This window comes from Colias philodice, chromosome 10 (assembly GCF_061535455.1).
Source record: "Colias philodice isolate Cphi_HAF_F1 chromosome 10, ilColPhil1 Martin Lab GWU primary, whole genome shotgun sequence".
Classification (NCBI taxonomy): Eukaryota; Metazoa; Arthropoda; class Insecta; order Lepidoptera; family Pieridae; genus Colias; species Colias philodice.
Genome location: NC_143095.1, coordinates 1363986 through 1388812, shown reverse-complemented (window position 1 = coordinate 1388812; position 24827 = coordinate 1363986). Strand labels below are relative to the sequence as shown.

General features: G+C 32.5%; 1 protein-coding gene across 1 annotated transcript in view; it reads right to left on the bottom strand.

The window, feature by feature from the left end:
• LOC149485009 (terminal nucleotidyltransferase 5C) overlaps positions 1–24827 on the bottom strand; it is a 192987-nt gene that overhangs the window by 75692 nt on the left and 92468 nt on the right. The window lies entirely within an intron of this gene.

The following is a 24827-nucleotide window of genomic DNA, read 5'->3' as shown; positions in this document are numbered from 1 at the left end:
GCGTACATTTGACAGAATAACGGCGTAAATAATGTACGTAGTACGCACGACCTTATGTGATGTGTTATTATGTGTCTTTTATGATAGTGAAAGAGATTTATTAAAATAGCTTGTATAAATAAGTGAAAATTATATTACGGTTATTATAAATAACTGTTGCTTGTAAATAAAATCTATCTATATTGCACTTCTTGGAAGTCTCGTCTGACTCCCTATGAATGAATGAATGAATGAATGAATGAATGAATGAATGAATGTATGAATGAATGAATGAAAGCCTTTATTGCAAGAAATTTACAAGTAACAATAATTTATAGCTTAACTAGGTTTCTTCTGGGTATCTTGCTTGCCTTTCGACAAAAGCCTCCTCCAAACTCTTCCATGATTGCCTTTGAAGTGCTATTCTTCTCCAGGTCACTGACTCCCTATCGGTACATCTAAATCTAATGTAATATATTGTTAAGTAATCTAATAAGTTAAGAAGTTGATCGGATATATCTCCATTGTTATCACCCGTTGAAATCAATTCTGAACTCTAAATATAAGTTTAAAAAAAATAGTAGTAAACATTTAAATGTATTCAATACAATATCTAAATTTTAACCCATTTCACAACAGTATCTGTTAAAACACGCTCGGAAAGTCAAATAAATCAATCGTCTTTTAAATGTTATTTCGAAATGATATAAATACATTTGAACTTATGAATTCCTAGTAAAATTAAAGTACTCTAGTATCTAGCTTTAATTACCAGTACATTGAATACTTAATAAGCTTCGGTTCCTTGAAGAAAAATTAATTTCTTCCTTTAGTATTCTGATTTTAAAAGAAAATGTTATGTTATTACTGGGCATTGAATGGGACAGATGTTTAATTTGGTCGCGGCAAATTAAAAAATAAACATAAAAACCTCTTTTTTTAATTTAACTGTTGAAATAACCACAATAACTCTACTATTAATGTCTTATGTAATTTTCGAATGACTTTAGCATACGAAATAAAAGAAGATATTTATTAGTTTTTGTACAATATCTTAACTTTTTCTAATAAAATCATATCTCTACATAATGTGTTAGGGCTCTCTGTAATGCGTCCCCAATGGACTCTTGCCGACCACTCTTCAAAAAATGCAAACTATTAACATTAACTGGTTTGTACATCCTGGAATCTTGTATGTTTGCTAAATGCTAAGAAACATAAGGATTTGTTTAGATCTGCAAAAGAGGGATATCAACTTGGCAATAGAGACCCTACAAGGCTGCTGATGCCTAAATGCCGTACGGCCTTACACCAAAAAAATGCATCTGTTATCAGTTATGTGTATAAATATATTCAATGAAATTCCCAAATCTTTGAGGGAATTGCCATTTAATATTTTTAAAAAGCGTTTAAAAGCCTGGCTAATTGAAAAATGTTTTTATGACTTAAAAGAATTTTTTCAAAAATCAAAATATGACATAATATTATAATTTTGTAATTGCTTATTTATATAAATTAAATTGTATTTGTAGTAATTGACATTTAATAGTAAAAAGCGTAATAATTGACATAAATATTATATAATAATCAAGAATAATAATTGTAAGTGAAAAAGGGTACATAATAGTTGACATATGTATAATTATTATAAAAATGATATTTATGTAGTAAGACATTGACATTCTCTTGTTAATTTTTGCATGCCAATCAATTGGCGATTTGTGCTGAACAATGAATTATGCAACATCTGTAAATCTACCACATTTCTTGCAAATAAATCATTTCATTTCAATCATTTCAATTCATCGTTAAACGCAGGAATTGATGATATAATATCAACCATTGTATAAAGAAGATTCATTAATGTAAAAGTATTTCATTAAGCCTCAAGAAAAATTTAACATTTCAACAGAAAAACTAATGTTTAACATAATTTACGTCGATTAAACTGCATATTTTAAAATAAATCTTTCTCTTATCCTGAAATTTATCTTCCGTAAAAGATCCGTAAAACACGTTCTATTTAGAAAGTTATTTTTCTAGCAAAAGCAATTTATGCATGCAACAATTTATTAGCTGTTCTGCGGTTCTCAGGTGACTTATAGCGTTAATTAAAATTTGAATCCCGTATTTTCCGATGACACAATATTGGAACATGTGTTATAGTGAGAAAAATAATGATTTAATAGGCAAAAGTATGAGTTTTACTGTTAAATAATAACGCAATAAATATTTTTTTCTACCGCTATCCTTGTGTTCTTCGTTTGGTATGTGACATACAATGTAGGCAAGGTGACTGTACGGTTTACGTCGTATATTTTACCGCGACCTATCCTAACATAAATATCATATTCTACTATGTTTCAATCTATTTTTGTCTCAAGTCTTTATCTGAGTAGAAACACGTGAACCTTTTCAAACTTCCCTTTTGTTTTCTACTTTCTTCATACTACAATTCAAAATGCGAATGTATGTTTCTTTGTATTTCTTTGCAGCATCGAAACGATATCATAGTATGATTTTTGTGACTAAAGGCTAAACAGCTATAGTTTATACAGGGTACGCAGTATACGGTACATTTTCATGTGAATTTCCTTTAACCACGCCACAAAGCCGCGGGTAAGCAAGCTCCTAATAAACAGCCATAACGATTCCAGAATTCGATACACATATTATTTAATCTATCTACCATTGTGACTGTACATGTCCTAGGCCAGCAATGTCCGTTGACCTAGGCTGTCTAGCCTGACACCTGAGCAGACGCTTCGCACTACTTACTCCAGCCCGGTTGTAACTCGACACTTTATGCCTTTCTTTGATGTGAAATTTAAATACTAATTTGTATACAATTGGAATGAAAAGAGATAAATGGTATTACCACAAAACAATTTAAATACAGTCTAACTTTAAACCAGGGATCTGTCACTTTAATAGTTGTTTATGTGAAATACGACAAAACCATATTAAAGAGAACCCATGCTTAAAGTTAAACCCTGTCTAAAGTTTTTTCTGATAAGACAGAAAATGTCTATGGTGGTTTACTTTTTGAATGATTTTTGAAGTATCGAATACAAGCAAGTAGTTAGCAAGTAACGTAAGTGACTTCTGTCAATTAGATAATATAAAAGTAATATAAGTATTGGGTAGAGTAAACGGTAGAATGAACTAGCCATGGACGTATAAAAAAAGACGGACGCCGTTTTACGAACAAACAACGTGAAGCCACCGTAGTAAGCTAGCGATCGTGTGAAGACAATGAACACGCACACACTCTCACCATAGTAAGCTAGTCGGCCGCCATTACGTCGTGAACTACCGACTGATTAACTGCGTCACTGTTTCACAAAAAATATTTAAAATGCCGTCTTGCGTGGTTAAATGGTGTCGCAACAGTACAATTTTAAATAACAAAACACAAGGGATTACATTCCACAGGGAAGCAAGTTATTTCTTTTATGTTTTAATGACAAAATTATTACGGCAAAATTTATAGAAAAAAATACAGCCGCCATTGTCATCAGGACAGCTGTTGCCATGGCAACATGGCACACACACATGGATGTGTCACCGCCATTACTAGGCTTCACTCAATGTTTAGTTTAGGCGATACTCCGTCCGTCTTTTTTTAATTTTTATACGTCCATGGAACTAGCATTAATCTATTAACGCGTACCTATTCGATACTAAACTGTATATATAAATAAATAAACTTATATTTTCCCTACAGTTATTGCATTATACTGTAATTGATGCAATATAAAATACCTATCACATAATTTCTTAAAAATAACAACATGTATTCTCGAATCGAATTTTCAATCCTGTAAGTAAATTACATCTCAATAATAATTCATATTGCATTGCTTATATTGGACTTTGTAACAAGCGCGTCATTAGATGAATCGATACATATAAATAAAATTGAAATATCTGTTCGTTATATCAATAAAATCTTTATATTCATTACGTTTTATATTAAGTAAAGTATTACAAAGTAAGAGTTTATCTTTATGTCTGTTTATGCAAGTTATTTTGAACAGTTTGATCTATTTAAAGTGAACTTACGGGGATAAGCAGTTTATTAATTTACATAATTATGTAGTTAATATTAAAAGTAGCTTATGAAAGAAGAAGAATATCTATAGTTGCGTTGCCCGTAGCAAAATATAGGACTAATTACGCGAAATACAAACGAAGTCGCGGGTAAAAGCTACACAATACTACAGCAAGATTGAAAAACGTTTCACATGAATTCTCTATAACGAGCCATGGTACAGAATGTATAGAAGCCAAGCAAATGATATTGCGTCGCTAGACACACGACAAATTAGATTCACTCCGGTGCTATTTAAGACTGGACCAGTAACAGGCTTGGAAAGAAAATACGTTTTTATCACATTTTATATTTCATTACATACGCCGCCATCTTTCTTTCTGGTGAAGAATGTTTGGTTTTGAAGTATTTTTTTTTAATAGCAACCCACCGAGGCTGACTGAGAATAAAAAAAGTTTGAGGTTTCTTTTTTTAATTTTCACTATAACCTATAGCTTTCTACTCGTAGCCAAGAATTTCCAAAATAGATCTAGTAGTTACTTATTCGTTGATAACGATTTAACAAATTAATGAATGATCTCGAAAGTATCTACATTTTATTTTATTTTGTAGTTTATAAAATACAAAAATCAATTTGCGATTTGAGAAATGAAAACTACATACACCATAACTATGGAGTTATTACAATTTCTACTTGAACTTTCTAATACAAAGTCTCAAATTTCTCTTTAAATACAAAGAAAAGTAATAATATCATGAAGCTATAGTCTTGATGAAAATTACTTTTCACAGCCGATTTGTTACAATGAAACTGCAAGAAAAAGCTTATTTTTATTTTATTAATTTATAGTTTTAACTTTGTCATATTAAAATGACTGTACTTTGTGTGACATTATTTTGGAGCTACTTAATTTATTTTTCTCTGTAAATTAAAAAGTATGCTGTAATATAACACCCTACCACGTATTTTAATGGACTAACTTCATACGCGTTTAATGTAAGGTATACTCTACTTTTAGTAATCTCCTTATATTCGACTGACCGGTTAGCTTGGTTGGTAGTGGCCCTGCCTTCCAAGCCAGAGGTCGTGGGTTCGATTCCCACCCGGGGCTAATATTTGTGTGATGAACATAGATGTTTGCTCTGTGTCTGGGCGTTAATTATCTATAGAAGTATTTATTTAAAAATTATAGGTATATGTATGTTTATCAGCCATCTGGTTTCCATAACACAAGCGAAAGCTTAGTATATGGGATCAGATCATGCCGTGTGTGAAAATTGTCCTGAATATTTATTTATTTATTTATTCAGTCATCATATATCATTAATTGTGATAAGTAACCATTTTACAAAATGGGTCTAAAAACAGAAGTTTGTCAAAGTAAAAAGTAAAAATGTAGATATTCTAATATAAAAAATACCTAGCATCTATCCTATATCTATTGATGTTATTTTTTAGCGATATACCGCATCTTAATTTACCTATAGCAAATCATATATTTAAACATTGTGATAAAATATCGTATAGGGCATAGGCGATAGAGTACCTACAGAATGTGGGCTTCGATTATCTAGCACACTTTGGATACAATACCCAGTAACTGTTATGGCCAGTACGACTTAGCGAAATGGGAGCCATTCGGTAATATTCCTTAACACGTTCGCTGCGGCACAGATATATCTGTACTTTCCATTACTGCGTTACGGGTCGTTTTAAACCTTGTCCTATACCAGAGATTGTGGCGGCACGAGGCATATTAAACCCCACCGCCCGTAGGAGACCAAAATCCTTTTTTTGGCGCCAAATAAGACAAAGTGTGCGGCTTTTGTCGTGATTATTATTAACAATGAGTTCATTAACCTAAATCTACCGCCGCCCGTGGTTAGATTAGTTAGTTTAGATTCTATGGGTAAAATAAAATGTGGGGTCTGATGTACCCCATACCGCACTGAACAATAGCAGTTTTTCATATAATTTAGTGATGGGAAAAGAAATATCGATTTTATTTAATTGTATTTATTTATCAAACTTATGGATGTTTTTTATTAAAACAGGCCAAACCAGAATATTGTTTGCAACCAGTGCATTCTGTGAGAATTTCCTTTACTTTTTTTGTCGGCCTCACGACTTGTTAAGAAGATGCGGAGTTTTTCGTAACATCCTACACATCTCCTCTTCTTTGATCCCATTAAGAGATGATGTGCCTTGTTTGTTGGCTTGTTGACTTGGGCAAGAGTTAAATTTTGATGAGCCATACACCGATTGCCGGGTGTTTTGGATTTGCCGCTAGTTGATTCAATGAACAAACACACTAATAGTAATCATGATTTGAAGACCTATTTGAAGAAAGTTACTCAACATGTCACATTCACGTTTCTATTAACGATATTTATTATAACGAGTAGTTTGAAAATTAGGTACCTGTATCCACATTCAAGTCCTTCTTTGTAAAAGCTTCAATAAGTTGTTCCACAAATAGTCTCGAATGCGTTGCACAACACTAACCGCGTGAAGCTAGCTTAGGGTGCGGTACGAGGTGCGCGGTGGTACGAGGTGTTCGCAACCTCGTTCCGCACTGTGTTAGAATTTTTATTTGTTCAGTGCGGCACGAGGTCTAAGAAACCCGGTATTAAGGTCGGTATACCATTGAACTAGGAATCAATAGCACATCTCAGATATATAGATATCACTTTCCTACACTGAACCAGCTGGAAGTTATGCCTCCCGCACGACAGAGAAGTTTAAGTTATTTCCTACCGCTATAACGACGAGACACGGACAGGGTGTTTCAAGCCCTGTTTCGCAGCGAACGTGTTAAGTATACGCCTTTATTATTGTGTTGTGACCTTTTGTTTGCTTCTCTGAATATGTGTAATGAATAAATCTCGAAATTATATGTGCAAATTATTTCTAGTTTGACTCAACTAGTAACTAATGTATTTTTTAAAGACAGATTTATAACAATTTCCATAATTCCCAAAAGAAGGAAAAAAAGGCTAATAAATAAGGTTTTTACAAATTGTCAAATAAATGTTTGCGAAATACTTTTAACTTCTAAGGCCCTTCGCTCATGGAGCTACTCAAAAATGACTGAACTAATCAGTAATTACGATTACAAACCAGTTACAAATTGTATCTCGCATACAACGCTACTCAAGTTATAAGGTTTCAGTCACTTGTCAATGTTTGCTCGTTCATTTTTATCATAAAAAACAAAGAAACTCGGGAAACCAGTAGCGTGGAGACCGACACGACGCGTCGCGCGTGATTTGTTGCTAACGCGTTACTCACCAGTTAGTAACTAGTCGCGTCGTGTGCGAATCTCCATAGAACATGTATGGGCTGTGACGCTCAGGCAACTCGTTAGTAATTTGAGTTTGTGACTAGTTCTTTTTGAGTAGCTCCATGAGCGAAGGGCCTAATGCTTCTATATTGTTTTCAAAGTATTCATTCTTTTCTTACAAAGTAATTACACGCTTCTAATTTAATAACTTTTTGAACAAAGCTATTAAAAATCCCTCGAATCTAACATTAAGTACTCATACAATCCATTGTCAATTTGTCACGTGTTCGGTGTTAGGTACCTAATATCAAACTCAAACATTTAAGTTCTAGAAGCACTTTTGAATCGTCGATAATACATTTTATAATTTACCACAATTCAAACCAGATTTCCACACTAAAAACGTTTTATTCATTAGGCTAAAAACCTACAAATATTGGTTTCACTGTTGCAAATCTACGCAAAATAAACGAAGATAAATTATGTAAATATATTATGTTTTCTAATCAGCATCGATTACTTAACCTAACATCACTATTTTGAATATAAATTTGTCGCTTATGCAGTACATTATCATAGGTTAGGTCTTAGCTTAATGTAATTTGTTTAATCCATTTAAAACGTAGATTTTATCGTGGGCGTTTGTATGATATAACGGTTCTTTATGGTGTCTTTGGAATTAACAAAGTATTATGTTAATATGCAATTAGCTGCTTGTTTTATAAACCTGTTCATTAAACAAAGTGGTCTGCGATTGGCCGATTTACGGCAAGACGTGTAAATGTTTCACGATACGAATTTGCAATATACTGCTTGCCGCAGATTCGAATTTGGGAAAAATAATACTCTTAATATGTTATCGTATTAAGTAGGTACCATTATTAAGCAATAACTAGCAATGGCTCAAAGACAAAGAGTACCTACAAATTACTTAATTGGTACAATTTTTTTTTCTTCGAATATCTACCTATCTTTTATGGATCTATTCCATAATCTATCAAAGTACTTAACTTAATCCAGTTTGGTTCAGTTTCTTTCCAGTGATTGAAAAACAAACCATGTAAATTGTAAACAAATCGCACTGCATTTTCCACTACTATGTCACTACTGATGGCATAATTAATATAATTATTATATAATTAGCAGTCAGGATATGTAATTTCATCGCTAAATAGGAAGTTATTACACGCGGTAGGAAATTACCTCAGATGGAGCCATGGAGGCCAAGACGCATCTTTTGCCATAGCAAAAATAGATATTTAAATGACCTTATTATAAATGCGGATTAAATCTAACTTTATCTATTGTCTTTTAAGCTTTTGCACCGAAACTGCTTAACATTTTTGAATACATTTCGATAGATGAGACACAAACGAAGTTAGGTGAAAACAATACTTGTATCGGGCGAAAAACGGAATGAAAAGTGTGTACATAGTTTATTTTCATCTGCGTATTATTTCTTATCATAGCACCATTCATTGTTGAGTTATAAATTGAAATAAAACAGTTCAATGAAGTACAAATCTTATTTTATTTATTTATGACACTTTATTGTACATATAACAGGAATTTAAAATAATTATTATTTGTATCTTATTTGTTTTGTTAGATAAGTCCCCGCTTAAATCAGGATAACTGTTTAAAATTTGCAAAATTTTCATATAGTCTACCCGAGCCGAGCCGGAGTGACCAGCTACTTAACTATAAAGTAATCAAGTAATCAGCCTTAAGTTCTCATTAAAAGTGGAACGATACAGCAATTTACGAGGGCTTTTAGTTCGTAACTTTTTGCGGGAAGCGCTTGCTCTTGAGATTACTGCCATTGTGCTCAATGATAATGCTTTTTGAATACACCAAGAGATTTTTAATTTCCTCCTCATTAATAGTAAGATGGCAAGTCTCTGTAATATTGTAGTCCTGTGCTAATATTATAAAGGAGATTACAGTTTTAAGATGGTTTGTAAACTGTTTTGTAATGGACAAATTCAAAAACGAACTTTACTTATATTTTAACAAGTGATAACTGCGTTAAAAACAACCGACTTCAAACTTGCACTTGCAACATTTACAAATACAGACACAAATGCTCATAAAATAAAAACTACTGGGCCTATCCGAATAAATTTTTTATGGGACCAATTCGACACCATCCCGCATCGAACAAAAAAAGAATCACGTAAATCGGTTCAGAAACCTCGGAGTAATCGGTGTACATACATAAAAAAAAAAAAACATACCGGCCGAATTGATAACCTCCTCCTTTTTTTTGAAGTCGGTTAAAAATTCCTTCTCGAGCAGAAAGTTACATCATTCATAAATAGGGTTGCCAACCGTACTATAATATATAGTATTGTACTATATTTCGGGTCTGCGTACTATATACTGTTGAAAACATATATAGTACGCAAAAATACTATATTTTCAACACCGACAAATGTAACAAACAAATCCTTCATTAAAAAAAAATAAGAACGCGCCTATTCATTGTTAAGATGGCTAAGTCATAGGTATAACCTATTGCGCATATATACCTACCAGTGGCGAGAAGAAAGAAACAGAAGTAGTGTATCATTGATAAAAAATGAGCTTTTGATTTATATTAATCTAAAAATTGAATGTGACAATTTAAAACAAAGTTGCTTTCACTGTCCCTATGTCCCTATGTATTATACGTATGCTTAAATCTTTAAAACTACGCAACGGATTTTGATGCGGTTTTTTTTAATAGATAGAGTGATTCAAGAGGAGGGTTTTAGTATATATTTATTATGTTTTAGGCAAAGCGGGCGAAGCCGCGGGCGGAAAGCTAGTTTATTTTAAACAAAAAGCTGTTACACAGTGCAAGAAGTGCAAAAAATATAGTATTTATAAAAATAATAATAGTTTAAAAAAACTAAAAAACACGCTTTTAGGTCGGTTTTCTATAAAAAGCGTATTTTTTATTTTTTTTAACTATTATTTATTTTATCAAATTAGTGCATTGTCATCGGTCCTCAATAAATCTACAAAGTTTGAACGAAATCTGGCCGTTTAAAGTGGGTCAAAATCGCGCCCAAAGAAGTCGGTTACAAACATTCAGGTGAAGCTAATATAAAGCGTGTAATAAAATATATTTGTCTATTTTTTTTGTATTTCCCATTAAATACTATATTTTTTTTTAAATGTACTATATTTTTTACACCTTATTTTGGAAAATACTATATTTTGATGATGAAATGTTGGCAACCCTATTCATAAATGTCATAGGCAATCGAAAATATCAAATAGGTAACTTTTCAAAGACATAAATGAAAAACTATTAGGTGTATTAATATAACAAATATTCCAACTTTTAGCGTAGGCTCTACTCGACGTATACATCACCCTCGGACCGAAATACATAAAGTGAATAAACGCATTTCGAAACGCAGAATTGTTATTAATTCCAAATCAAATTATGCCAATAGATACCTACCTACATTGAAAGTATTTACATACTCGTAATTATTCGATCAATTCGCAAACGCATTTGTTTACAGTTTACATAAGAGTAAACACGTTTAGAGTTACATAAGCACTTTCCCAAGAACATTAGCCTACTGCGTAGATACTGAGCTAGACCATGTCCTGTATTCACTTTGTGTTCCTAATTAAGCGCAAAGCTCGCATTTTGGTAAATTTAGTATCCACTTTAGCTATAGGTACTTTTGTGTAAAGTGAAATTGATTGAAATAAAAGTCAAAGATTACGTATGTAGTAGTGAGTAAGAGTGCTCGAACACTAATTTAATTATAGATACAGATATAGACGGTGATATTATTATTTATCTATTAGTTCTCTATATATATTTTTAATCACGGCAGAAAAAATAATAATGAAACATAACCATCAGCCCTGGGTTCAACAATTATCAAAATAGAAACAATCTGAAAAATCTATAGTCTACCTACTTCACAAAAATTTTACCAACCTAATACATACCTGATACCTTTCTATATCATTATTATAAAAAGCAAACGTATAATATGTAACTAAATATTGCAGTATCTTCTCAAAACAAAAAAAAAAAACACTTGTCTCGTCTATAATTTATATCTTCCCAAAATCATACACTTGTCTCCACAATGTGACATCATAGACCATAGACATTGTATACTGTATCATATCTGAAACAATCTGTCATATTGTCGCCAATCTATGCGGTCTGCGGGTGTGACCCAGTGCCTTGCTGACAGGCGGTTAACCGATTGAAGTGTAACCGATACTATAATCTGCCTTTTGGCGCCGGCGCACATTCTTGTCTATGTTGTGTACAATATTGGAGGATTAGGTATTCCATATACACTATATCTATATTATAGTATATTTTTTATATCTTAATACTATTATAAAGGCGAAAGTTTGTATGGATGTTTGTTACTCTTTCACGTAAAAACTACTGAACCGATTACAATGAAATTTAGCACACATATAGAGGGTAACTTGGATTAACATATAGGATAGGTTTTATCCCGGAAATCCCACGGGAACGGGAACTATGCGGGTTTTCCTTTGAAAACGCGGGCGAAGCCGCGGGCGGAAATCTAGTAAACAATATTCCGTAGTCTATACTTATATAGAGCGTTCTTTACTTATCGGAGGGAAAAATATAAAATACACAATAGAATTAAATATCTGATGAGATATATATTTAGGATCTATGAAGAAATTGTCGGTAAATTGTATGTTCTGGCTTATCACCAAAACGATTGAACCTGTTTTAACTATAATACTACAATTAAAAGATGTATGTATGTATCTATTTAATTTGTTAAAATATTTACGTATTGACTGTTGACCGTAAAAAATCTCACAATAAACATTAATGTGAGCTGTAAATCTAAATTAATGCCGACAGCAAATTTTGCTAATCCAATCAAATTATATTATCAAAACAATTGAATTTAAAAGCAAGTGTAAAGTGTAAAGTCCCGTTCAACTAGGTTTAGACACAAAGAGGCTTAATAATATGGTACGATCCTTAGAGAAATTTATGGACTATCTCCGGGGACACATATAATTTGTATCTATGTCTAAAACCATCTGAACTAAGAGTAAGTACATATATTTAATTCTATTTATTAGGTATTATTTCAGTAGGTATGGGAAAGACAATATTATTATGTAGGTTCAAAATATTATCTACTTACAAAAACAAAATATTAGTATTCAATATCTTTAATTAAACGAAGTTAATTTTCACCAATACCTACTCTGAAAGAAAATATTACAGCATTCCTTCACACTGCAAAGGTATCAGAGAAAAACTGAAAACTAAAATTGAAGCAAAAAAAGCGCTGTAAAATGTTATCCTTTTTTCACTTTTTACGTGACAGGGTTTTTAAGCGCTAAATAAGCTGAATATTGCAACACTACGATGTAAAACATGTCCGCCCCAGGCTTCTGTCGGGTTAGATTCAACGAACCGACGTAAAAAGCGCTGCAGCTGCGATAAAAACTTTTTAAATATTCTCGTATGCCAAACTTGGGTATTTATGTAAGTCTATTGTACTTTTTAACATTACTTATTTTTACTCTATTTTTATAGAAAATTATGTATAGGTTGTTTTAAGTATGTAGATACTTTAACAACCATTACTTAGAGGGCGAGATTCTATTTAAGGATAAATAAACAAAAACATCAATGCTCGATTCGCTGCTCACTTGGTGCCTGTTCGTATGTTTATCTGTTTATCTGCATCACAGGACGTTTTATGGGATGATTAACACAAACCATACAGTACCTAGGTAAATATTTGAAAGTTATGTCCAAAACAAACTCTTTTTTCACTTGTTTTTTTGAACTGACGCATAAAAATACAATTTTTTCCATCATTTAAAATATCACATATGTAAACCTCGTTAGTTTAGCAAACATCCCTGCTAAATTAAAAAGTCCAACCCACATTACTAAATGCCTCCTGTTACTAAGACGATCAGCTCAGGTAGGGTTATACAGAGGTGATATGACGTCAGACGGTCCCAGAAGGTCTTTGTGAATAATTATCCAAACTTCGATACCCAACTTGTAATTGGATGATTCCCGTGTACTGCAAACCGTCTCTCTGGCACCATTAATAGCATCAATTTTGTCAGCAAATTGTTATAGATTTTGATACCTATGTTATTTCATTATTGTGTTATAGTTTTGTGTAAATCAGGTTATTCGTGACATTACACCCTTTGAAACCACAATATAGACTTATAATTTTACTACTCCTATGTAGCAACATGTGTGCATTTTTGTAATACACAATATTTTACTTTGTACCAATCTTTTAGATTGATTTAAAATCGTTTTATTTGCGATTTATTGCTAATACTGTGACCAAAAAGCCTATAATATTCTACCAATATTCAAAAACGAATACATATATCTATATAGCAAGGAACAGTCAACTCATATCGATAATGAAGACAAATGGCAAATGGCGAGCTATTAGCTTATATAGACAGCGGGAGTCCAATAACGCTGTATGCACGTAGCGAGGCTTCTAATTGTTTTCTTTAGATAGACATGGTGTTTTGTCCAAATTTCTATACAAAATATCTTTTCAAAAAACTTAGAACTTTAGGAAGAGGAAATTGGACATAAAACTTTGTTTAATATGTCGTTGTTCCTATCAGAGAAGATTCAAGTTATACTATTATTCAAAAAATGTTGTGTGGTTTTATGAAACCACGGTAAAAGTGAAACTGTTCGAACGGTTCCGAACACTGCTTTGTGTAGCGCCGAGTAGGTATACCTACTCGGCAGCCGCGATACACGCGACATGCGCTACACAGACCAAAAAGTTTGAGACGATGTAATAAAAGTTTCACTTTAACAAGTTATTCATTTTAAAAAATCTGAGCAGCAACTAAAAGATATACTCTTTTACAGAGATAGGTAACGCATACAGATAAACATACAAGAGTTCATCATTTTTCTGACAAAAATAGTTCCACATAAAAAATACGGGTAGGTTCAATAATAAATATGTAACAAAGGTTAATTTAATAATAAAATCTTATTCTTAATTCATAATGCTCAAAATATATAAATAAAATTCCCAATCACAACATAGCAACAGGCTAGCTACAAACAATCACAAATAATATTACGAAAAGGTTCAACATCACGATGCAATTGAACTGAAACATCAAAACCACTTAAAAAAGACAACTTAATTACCCGAATTAAAAGTGCACCTGTATTACAACTGGTATGATAGGTTTATAACTCTATTAAAATTACCCGTTCTTGATTATTTTCAATCCACATTTCACTCAAATGTCGTATCGGTAAAAAGGGTAAAATTATAATGATTGAATTAAAAATTAATGAACTGACATACGATAAGAATTATATACCTAGTTTAATTAATACATAATTGAAGAATTTAATAATTATTTACGGTTTTCAGGCATGATAATTACCATGTTGCCATCTGGACCAGTCTTCTATTATATAAAAATAAGTCGGGTTTTCCTTCCTGACGCTATAACTCCAGAACGCACGAACCAATTTCCACGGTTTTGCATTCGTTGGAAAGGTCTCGGGCTCCGTGAGGTTTATAGCAAAGAAAAGGTGTCTCTGGTGGCGAAATAGAGTTCGCTGGGTTTGCTAGTATATAATAAATATGATTTGTTTATTAAGATTTCTTAATTATAACTAACATTAGATGAAAAATGTGACATTGTATTTTGAATTTTACAGAATAAAGTACTTACAAAAAAAAAATTATCAAAAAATATCTCCCATTTAGGCCAACATTTTGGCAAACTAAAATTTAAATTTATTGCACAATAACGCCCATACATAAAGCTATATAATATTATTTTGTATAGCAACACACCAGATGTTGAACAGTAGAATAAATATATCTATAACAATAATAAGAGACCGAAGAAAACATCATTGGTCACGGAATACATTTCCACGTTTGCGATACAGTTTGTCCGTTTTATTTTGCACTTATATCATTTGTTTAAATATTTACACGGATTGAGACCATTCGCATTTTCAAGGTGAATGATGTTTTTACTTTTAAATAATGATTTTTGCAATAAATCCTTACTTTAATATTATAAATGTGAAAGTGTATTTGTTTTTCTTTCTTTCACAGCGCATCGATTTTATGATTCTTGACTACAGAGTAACATACACTATTTTTTAACGCGCTGAAAACTCTCATTTCTATGGGAATTTCCTTTGACTAAGCTGGCGTAGCCATGGGCGATTTATAATACGAGTAAATTTATCTTTATTCTGGTTCGCTAAACAATTAGAAATTATTATTTTTATACCTAGACTATGTAATTTTGTACATATTTTTATTATTCTTTCTAAAATAATAGATTGCATTTTTAATGTATCTACTGTACATATCCCTACTATGCCTACCGTTTATTGTTTTCAATTGAATATTGTCATTTCCCGCGCCTACTAAATTCATAACCCGCGTAGCACAAACACAACATGGCAATAAAGTCTCAAACTGTGCTATAACATGGTAATCTTCGTGACCGAGTAATATCATACTAAAAAGAGGTAATATGAAGTGTTATAACACTAGGTTATAGTGCGTGGGCGTATGACGATTGAATTCAGACATATCGAATGACGTCAGCAAGCGATAACGTTTCATTAGGCTGCGAACTGGCAAATATGTTATTTATTGAAGTGAATAGGTCTTTATTTTAGGGTTTAGATATTCATTTCTAAGTTGCAAGTCTTTTAAAATAAATATTAAATTATGATAACGAGATCTGACATCTGTGAACACGCAGTAATCGTCGTAGCACATCCAGGGATTTATAATTACCTACACGAAATAATGAATCATTGCTCGAATTAATGGTTGCGGTACTTGGCCTAAGTATACATTTACTTATATAATAATACCAATGGTAACGTTACTCATACACTGAGATAAAATTGAACAACTTTTTCTTGAAGGCTTTAAAGCCTTCTAAACGATAACCCATTTCAATACTGACCGCGTCTTATCCCGCTTAACCCGCTCATCATTTACGACTATTGAAATGCAATTAGCATTGAACGTAATAGTTAAGATGAACCTCGAATTACAGTGACACCAATGACGGGTTAAAACAACGAGGCTCGTTCATAGTTCTTACCAGTTAATACTTCGCAGTAATCCATACTAATATTATAAATGCGAAAGTAACTCTGTCTGTCTGTCTGTTACTCAATCACGCCTAAACTACTGAACCAATTTGCATGAAATTTGGTATGGAGATATTTTGATACCCGAGAAAGGACATAGGCTACCTTTTATTGCGAAATATGTACCACGGGCGAAGCCGGGGCGGACCTCTAGTAATTAATATACTCGTAGTTGAAAAAACTAAATAATTAATTATGTGTCACAGATGTTTGATAAGTGTACAAAGTTGGAATTAAATCTGTCCGTTTCAAGTGGATCAAAATCGAAAAAGGAGTGGGTGGCATACAGATGAGATGAATAAAAACGTGCTTAAAATATCTCAAAATAAAACAGATCACTTAAAACACGTCTTCATAAGAACGTTAATGAACTGTGAAAAAAGATTTTGAAAAGACCTTGTCAATAAGCCTTTTTTAATTAATCCACTTCCGGGTCTTAATAAGGAATTACTTTACCCACTTAATGTGATTACACGAGTTTAGTAGTTCGTTTTAATTGTTTATTAATGGTTTTTGATATTGCAAAAAATGGAGGAAGCTTCTTCGATATGTTAATCTATTTATAGATATAATTAAATTTAAGTGTCTGTAATATCATAGCATATTTAAATTTAATTGATTAAAGTACAACAAAACAAGATTAAGATTATCTATCTGTCTACGTTTATTGTCTTTTTTTTGAAACGTGATGAACAATGTGCAAAATGCCTGTCTAATACATTTCTAATTGTCTTTTTGCAATATTTATTTATACAATGTTACTCAAATTATAACCGATCAAATATTTAACGAGCACTCCTAGACTTTATAAGTCATTAAACAAAAAAATTATATATTTTGAAACTCAACGCAATTCATCGTACCTATATCTACCCCTATTTACATGATTCTTCCTTCAAACACCAACTTACACCTCTTCTATACAAAAAATAAACACCCGATTCTATAAAATATCGAGAAAAAGTAAACAAATTATCAACAGCTAGCAACTGACGCCCTTTAGTCACGCGGCGCCCGAGCGGCGCGAGCCTGATTACACCCTGGCTCAATTAAACTGCCTAGGCGACGACGGGACATCGGTTACAAAAGTATGGAATTATTAATATCGGATGTCAAATTGATTGGAAGGCTGTTTGCGAGGTCAAGAGCTTTCTACTACATGGAAAATGATATCTGAAAATTCCAAACGCCGCGTTTTGGGTCCTCTTCACAATGGAGAACGTTGGCCCAACATGATCGTCGATGTATGCCGCCATTATGGCGATTATGAATAAACATCTACATTTAGGCCCTCTACCACCTCTACAGCGGCGAGCAGAGGCAATCAGGATAGTGTTGAGGGCCCATTACATCATTACAATATTGTAATCATTGAAATTATGTTTCATATTGGTTGAGACGTTTGTTTAATCTCAATAGATGGCGAAGGGTGTCCCTGGCACATTAAACCGAAAGAGTAGAATTTTCTTTTCATTTTATTCGAGGTTGTTCGGCTCATGACTGTACCTACTCGTTGAATATGGTGACAATTGTTCCAATGTTGCGACACTTACGCGGCTATCTCTTAAATATCAAATTAAATTATCCTCCTTCACGTTGTTGATTTATAACTTCTAAACAGGTATATTTATACACGTTTTAGGTAACTAAATTTTCCTCCAACCTTTATGTTAACAATTTGTTGGTAGTCAGCAAACAAAAAAGGCAATAACAAAGAAAACTTCATACATTTAAAGGTCCTTTGACATTTTCCTCTTATTTGCCAATCCCTTTCACTATCATTAGATACTTTTTATTTAATGATGCTATATTTAGACCTGCTTCTTTCTTTCATCATTTCTATTACAAGGTATTTATAGACGTGAAAAATAAAAAATGGACGTCCAAATACTTTTCGAATTTATCCTACATACAATTTAAGATAATGAAAAATATATTTTTTTATTAAATGACACGTAAACATGTATTATTTATACATAAAATTATCAAAAGCTTTGAAGTTAAGCTTTGTTATAAGTAACTAGCTGCTCCGCGCAGTTTCACCCCCGTAGCTCCACTTCTGTTGGTAGTAGCGTGATGATATATATATATATATATATAAATACCAACCTGGGCACTAAGTTGATCCAGCCCGACTGCCGTGCATTCCTGACTCCACCTTTTCCCCCATATTACTCGACTCCGGTTGCATAGATCTTGCCCGGAGTGGCAACGGTGCAAATATTTGAGCGATGTTGCCAAACGTATTCATGGAGAAATTGATGTACTCAACATTTTTATTGCTAAGATCTCGAACTAAATCGACTCCGTAACGGCCGAAATTCAGAAACCCATAAACACTTGTTGGCTCCGTTTTATATACCAAATCCAAAGACGTATGTTGATCAGATCCATTTATATTATCAAAATTACAGCTTTATTTGATCCGACAAAACGAAACTGTATATTAAGTAACGTAGATTAATTTTTCGTAAACACTACAGTATTTGTTGGCTCCGTACACAAACATATTATAGTTAGGTAATGTTCCATACATTGCTAAATCCGCCTAGACTAGACGAACTCGACTCCGTAACGGTTCAAATTTTGAAATGCTCAAACACTTCTTGACTCCGTTTTATATACCAAATCATAAGTCGTATGTTGATCTGTTCCATTTATATGCACTTGCATGACATTGACATGGGGATATGAAATTAGGGCTAGCAAAAAATCTCCTGAGTTTTATGGAAGTTGGAGAAGTCGACCGTAATTCAATTGAAACTTATAGAAAACGTTGTGAAACTAAAAATACGGAACCCTAAAAAGATAGATATTTGGACGAACCTTTCGTCATACAGTGACGGTGATAATTCTCAAGTAGTATGCATCCTACATAGACTGGGGTAGAAGCCTTTAAAAATAATAAAAAGATAAAAAAATCGCAGTCGGATGAAACCCATTAGAAAAGGAGGGCAATATGATGAAAATAAAAAGAAAAATAAATTACGGTCAATCCGAGTTCGGGAAGTGGGAGGGGGGAGCTTTTAAGAGAAAAAAATGGTTTCTCTCGATTTCCAACAAAACTACTAGTCCTACGGAAAAACGTTCAATGGCAAAGTTGTAGGTAATAAAAAGATCTACAACTTTTGTATAAACAATTTTTTCACATATTTCTTTCTTTTTTTTTCTTTCTTCTTACATAACCTCAAAATTTAGGTGAAAAATTCAAAAAACCATGTGTTTGGTTTTTTATTTTTATCTACTTCAAAATTTATTTTTTTTTCTACGAAATTTGGTGGAAACTTACTTTATTATGTCTCAAATACACTGTAATTTTTTGATTGAAAATTATTTTGAATTAATACCAAAAAAACAACCTAATTTTCAATCGAAAAGTCACCCGTCAAAATATCAGCTTTTTTCAAAACTTGGGGAGCCTTTTGTTCATTGAAATCTCTACTTTCATATTTTGTAAAAAAAATAAACATTACCATAGTAAATGTTCTCAGGAAATGCATACAAACAGTGTGATAATGAGCTTTTACTAAATCAGGCACCTTTCTCGAACTCTATATCTTCTCTTGTATCGGCTTTTCGGTAATATTTCAAAAGAAAAAAAATAATCTGTTCTAAGTATAATATTTTACAGCATATTCAAAAGCAAAATGATGTCGATAAAAACATTTCAGGTAGTTCGAGAAGTGTGCCTGATTTAGTAAAAGCTCATTATCACACTGTTTGTATGCATTTCCTGAGAACATTTACTACAGTAATGTTTATTTTTTTTTACACAATATGAAAGTAGAGATTTCAATGAACAAAAGACTCCCCAAGTTTTTGAAAAAAGCTGATATTTTGACGGGTGACTTTTCGATTGAAAATTAGGTTGTTTTTTTGGTATTAATTTAAAATAAGGCGCAAAAATGAATATTTTCAATCAAAAAAATTACAGTGTATTTGAGACATAATAAAGTAAGTTTCCACCAAATTTCGTAGAAAATAAATAAATTTTGAAGTAGATAAAAATAAAAAACAAAAAACATGGTTTTTTGAATTTTTCACCTAAATTTTGAAAAAATTGTTTATACAAAAGTTGTAGATCTTTTTATTACCTACAACTTTGCGATTGAACGTTTTTCCGTAGGACTTGTAGTTTTGTCGGATATCGAGAGAAACCATTTTTTTCTCTTTAAAGCTTCCCCCTCCCACTTCCCGAACTCAGATTGACCGTAATTTATTTTTCTTTTTATTTTCATCATATTCCCCTCCTTTTCTAATGGGTTTCATCCGACTGCGATTTTTTTTTGTTTCAAAAATTATCTACTCTAGTCTAACAAATAACAACCTACCTCTTGAATCATCAGTAAATATCAAGATAATTATCATAATATTTATTGACGTGTAGTGTTCGCCTTTGCCCTGATTCTGATATCAATCTGATAAAATAATTAAAATGTTAGATTTAGGTCAAACAAATGACGACTCATATTCCTGCACAAATTATCCATTGCGGAGTAAATATGAGTGTACGCAGATCGCCAACACGTTTAACCAGCAGTGGTGCAGTGGGTACTGCCGGTGGATCGCATCGCTATCTATCGAAGCTAAGTTCGTTTTCTACGAGTTCTACGCCAACTGATACTCAAATTACTTACAGAAAACGGAAACAACCGCTAGAACAAGATTGCAGATGTAGTGATAATATGAAGGATATTCGGTCAGAGTTGAGCCGTATTAGTACATTACTTGAAAAATATGTATGCTCAAATGAACAAATAGTAAACAAAATTCATGAAAACATTTCTGAGGTAAAAACACAAATTACCGAAATTAAATCGTCCAACGAACAATCCTTGAATTTAATTCGCCAAAATACGAATCAAATCAATGAAATTAAGTCATCAGCATGTATGATAATTACTGAACAAAACATATTGAAGAGTACTATTTCTCAATTAGAATCCCAGATCAACCAGGGTGAGAGTAAAATAAAATCACTGGAATTAAATCTTCAATCAATAAATCAGTCAGCCAATCCATCGGGTTTTACGTCTAAAAATCAACTTCATATAAATGAACACTTAATCAAGGAACTACGGGACAGAAAGAGCCGCGAAAAAAATGTTATTTTTGCTGGTTTCCCAGAATCGACATCTTATAACTCAGAGGAGAGGATATCTAAATACAACTCAAACTCAAAAAATTCAAAGCTCATAACAAAATTATTCCACCACACGCTCCACTTAAAATTAACGGTGTTGTATTAGAACATAAAACCCACGAGAAATACCTAGGTTTGCGAATCGACAGCTCTCTAAAATGGAATTATCACATCGACCACCTAAAAAATAAATTATCAGCACTTCTTAGATATCTGCGTAATATCACTTTTGCATTCCTCATAAATTACGACACACCATCTACAACACGTTAGTAAAGCCGCACCTAATGTATTTAATAGAAGTATGGGGGAGTGCTTACAAAAATAAATTAGCGCCACTCCAAATTTTACAAAATAAAATCATTAAAACTATCTTTAACTATCCTTTTTTAACTTCTACAAATAAAATCTACGACGACACTAAAATAATGAATTTAAAACAATTATACTTTTATAAAACGTATATGTTCATCCGCAAAGCGCTACATAAAAACATAAATACAAATATTATATTCTCAACATCAAATCGCCACTATCCTAATAGACGAGCTAGCTATCTTGCCCTCCCGAAGATCCGAACAAATTATGGAAGGCAAACGGCAACATACGAGGGAGCACGTTTCTTTAACGGATTGCCAAGCAAATTGAAAATTGTAAACTCATTCATTGTATTCAAAAAACAATTAGACCAATGGCTGAGCTCGGTGGGCTCTGATTGGCTCATTTGAATCGGATCAACAAGAGTTAAAACGCAAAAAAGGTGGATTTGTATAAAAAGCACGTAATTATTATTATTACTGATGGTGACACTTGTGGCTCCGTTCGGATCCACATACGGACGGTGGTGTGGCAATGGATCAACAAATACCAACCGGATCAACAAGTGAAAACGGATCAAATAATTACTAACTATATGGCACGTTTGATCAACATAGTGCCCATGGAGATATCTATATATATATATATATATATATATATATATATATATATATATATATATATTATATAGCTTAATAACCTTCCTCGATAAATGGGCTATCCAACACCGAAAGAATTTATCAATCGGACCAGTAGTTGCCGAGATGAGCGCGTTCAAACAAACAAACAAACAAAAAACAAACTCTTCAGCTTTATAATATTAGTATAGATAAAAAGAGTATGTTTTATGTATTCTTCGATACATCTATTTAATTTTTAGCGTACAAAGTTTTAGCCTAAATATTAATTTAACAACATTATTTAGGGCCGATTTTTCAATGCCCAGATAAACAGCTAGATAGACTTTATTCTTCAGTTAACAAAATATTCAATTTCAATAGACGAATAGGACTTATCTATCGAATAACTTCGTTATTTGAGGAATAAATCTATTTGCCGCTCTAACGGCCAGATAGCGCGCTATTCGACGGTTAGGCGTTTGAGTTGACAACTGACGTGTCAAATTTGGGATATTTTCGTATGTCATAACATAGAGCGTAGAATTATTAATAATTTAACCTCTTTCTATATAATTATTATCAATTAAAATCATATTGAAATTGATGTCTTTGATAGTACTGATGACCATGCCATTGAAAATTTGCCGAACGCTGCCTTTAAGTATGTCGTTTCCATCGTAAAATATATATATAAATCACAGTATAAATTGAAACACAAATTTAACCAAACTCTTTACTCGAATCAAAACAACAATCATAGAAGACAAGAGCAATACAAGACAAACTTAAAATGCAGTCCTGACGTGAGTCATAATGACGGTTGTTGACAAATTGCAAGAGTTGACTCTATCCCGCTCTAACCTGACTAATTTAATATGTTTGTTTCGCCACTCCGAGAGCAGAGCTGCCAATATGGAAATATTTGGTCAGATAGTTATTCATCAAATAAATCACGATTGAAAAATAGGCGAGCCGTTATGAGTTAGATAAATAATTGAATAAATCTATTCGAGGGGTAGTTATTAGACTGTTTATCTCAGGATTGAAAAATCGGCCCTTAAAATAATAGATTCTTTGACACTATATCACAGAATATATAATAGTACTACGTAACTATATTTGCTATGATAAACAAAAACAATTATACAGTTTTGAAGTATGGACATGCCAAGTTACTGATAACTGAGGTTTCTGCTAATTTGAATAATATTCAATATCCGTCCACAATTCGCATTTATGGTAATAAGAATATTTATGGAAATGTAGCGGATCTAAGAAGATTTTAAGTTTTTTCTTTCTTTTAATGTATGTCAATGTAATAGTGAACTAAGTACCTACTACGTTCATATTTTGTAATTATTTAGTTTCGATTCTTCGTACAAAATATGTATTGAATATTAACGTAAAACCTGAAAATTTGGATGTTTTTTACGAAATTTGACCAAAGCAGCTTAACCGCTTCAAAGGACGGACGATCGACTTTTATTTACATTTACTTTGCTTCATTTAATTGCTGTTTCTTATTTAAAATGTAATTAAGTGCATTTTATATAGATTTACCATACTTTAAATATGCACACAAAATTATCCATAACGTATTATCTAAACCAAAAGAATATCAGCTATAATTGAATAAAATGACTTTTACGCGGTATTTTTCAGGCCGTTTGATAAGAATCACAAGTTGTGGGAATATGGCGTCCCTGAGCAATTATTTCGTGTTTAACTCTTGATGTATTGGGAGCTGCGTAGTTCCGCGCGCCTTTTTCATCTGTCACATGTGACAGTTAAATTAATTCAGGTTATTGTTTTTTTTTTTTTGGAATAGGCTATTTGACAGTATAAAAAATAAATTACTTTTTTGTGTAATCCATATATATGTATATAAGGTTTTTGAAGCGATTTAAATTAATAAATGATATAAATAAAAAAAAATGTTGTGTGGTTTTATGAAACCACGGTAAAAGTGAAACAGCTCGAACGATTCCGAACACTGCTTTATGTAGCGCATGTCGCGTGACGGTCGAATGCCTGGAAAATGCCTGGAAAATATCCGGAAAATGCGTGAAAATGTCCGGAAAATATCCGGAAAATGCGTGGAAATGTCCGGGAGGAGCGTGGAAAATGCCTGGAAAATACCCGAAAAATGCCAGGGAAATGTCCGGTAAATGTCTGGAAAACATCCGGAAAATCCCCGGAAAATGCTCGGAAAATCCCGGACAATGCCTGGGAAATTCCC